Source organism: Propithecus coquereli, unplaced genomic scaffold, assembly GCF_000956105.1.
Source record: "Propithecus coquereli isolate 6110/MARCELLA unplaced genomic scaffold, Pcoq_1.0 Scaffold380, whole genome shotgun sequence".
In the NCBI taxonomy this organism is placed as follows: domain Eukaryota; kingdom Metazoa; phylum Chordata; class Mammalia; order Primates; family Indriidae; genus Propithecus; species Propithecus coquereli.
In genome coordinates this window covers 397148-399119 of record NW_012149508.1, presented here as the reverse complement: position 1 = coordinate 399119, position 1972 = coordinate 397148, and the positions used below count along the sequence as shown (strand labels likewise).

Here is a 1972-nt window from a genome sequence, read left to right as displayed (position 1 = left end):
GCATTGTCACCGCTTTTTGTGTTTCTTAAGGCTGAAGGTGGAAGATTACCTACTTAGAGTATAGGCGTGGGGCGTGGGTGTGCTAATTACAAATTCAGATGTCTCAGCCATGTCTTAGATTTAGCTGACTCAGAATCTCAGCGTAGGTGTCTAATTTTTAACAAGCTCCTCATACGATTCCTGCTGCACACTGAAGTTTGAGAGTCATTGCTCTGGGCACCAGGTTTTGCTGAAAGTCCCAAGCACACCTTATTCTCATTCTCTCCTCTACGGCTTGACAAGTATGAAGCCACCCTCTCCCAAAGCAGCAAATAGCACCTAAGCCAGGCTCCTGGTGTCACAACAAGTGTGGTGTCTTCTGACAATATGAAAGTCTTTCATTTAGTTGTCAGGAGCCAATATGTGGGTGGGCTGTGGGTGTGCAAGTTATACGATAGAATGAAAAACAGATTAGTAGCAGCTCCTTTCATAATGAACCTTAGAACCCATCGCTAACTCTCTTTGATGTCTTGCATGTATATCTCTAAGTGGTGTCTACCTCTGTAGTTTATGAAATATATGAGAGCCACTGAAAAAGATGTAGGAAGTCATAATATATCCATGGCAGGATTCCACCACCCACTGAAAGTTAGGTTCTAAAAGTTAAGTCAGAGTTGACAGAAAAGGAAGAAGCCCAAGCCCAGCAAGCACCATATGCAGAAAATTATGGAAAATCTAAGAAGTTTTGATCAAAGCATTGAAAATTGACACTTGTAACTGCAGACAAAAATATCGGGTATTCCGTAATAAAGCCAAAAGGAAGCTAATATTTGAGTTGTTAGGTATGAACTATATTTTGAAACGAATACCCTCATCCACTACCTAGGAATGAGATTGGGTGAATGTTTAAAACAGTCACCTAACAGATCCTAGCCCTGTGTACACACCTGTAGGGCAAGAGACTGCAGGTCATTGCCAAACCAGAGTTAGTTTGAATTTAGAAGCTCTGTCTCTCCCAGAAAGCCTTTGCTCATTTTAGGCTGACTTATCTGTGGATTTTCCTGGGGAACAAATTTTATCCTTGAATAGAACATTACATGGCGTTTTAGACCAGCTCTCTGATTTTACAGATCCATAACGTTTAAATATTAATAACTTAGCCAGGTTCAGAGACAAAGCCAAGATGTATACTTGTATTTCAGTGCTCTGGTTTGGATTTAGTGCTTTTTCTGAATGCCAATGTCTCAGCAACATCTTCCTGGTTCCTGTTAGTTAACTTTTAATGCTTCTTAGTGCCCTCAGGCCACTGTGAGGCTTGTCTAGAACTAAAAGTAGTTTAAGAAGTGTCCTTCCATTTACCTGGGCTTCATCTCTCTTGTAAGATTGACTTACTCTGATGCTGCTTTCTGGAGACGAAGTTTAAATCATGTGTCAAATAATCTTTTTCCTTTCCTTGGAGGTCAGTATGTCATCAGCATCAGAGATGAGTCTTCAGCTCTTCTGTATACTTTGACAGAAAGATCTCAAGTATGCGAAGTTAAGCATACATCTAGGTTTGCTGAGGGTAGTCTTGATTTATGCCTATTGTACTGATTGATATATTCATGGTTTCTTATTTCATAGTCACAAGTTCCCCAGTGAACAAAATATGTGGTCACTCTCTTTATAATAAAAAGTAAAGCTGCTTCTTTCCATCAAGAGACACTCAGTGCCTGTGCCATTCAGATTTAGTGTTCCCTAGGATGGGTCTTAACCCTGTATAAGTGGAGACTAGAAAAAGAACTCCACTTGTGAATGGCTATTCTGCTTTATTTCCTCTCCAAAGCTGAATTGTTTTCTTCCTTCAATCATAGTGTACCTCTTAAAAAAAATTATAGACTGTGTTGTACAGTCAGAGGTTAAGATTACAAAAGAACAACTGATGGTTAACTAATGTGCAGTGGTAACCAGGCAGATTCACTGCCTTGTGCACAACCAGGTGTCATATTGCATC

The 1972-nt window shown here is 40.0% G+C and overlaps 1 protein-coding gene across 1 annotated transcript in view; it reads left to right on the top strand.

Annotated features, from left to right (window-relative positions):
- The window catches only part of GABARAPL1 (GABA(A) receptor-associated protein like 1), a 38255-nt gene that overhangs the window by 33843 nt on the left and 2440 nt on the right, over positions 1–1972 (top strand). The window lies entirely within an intron of this gene.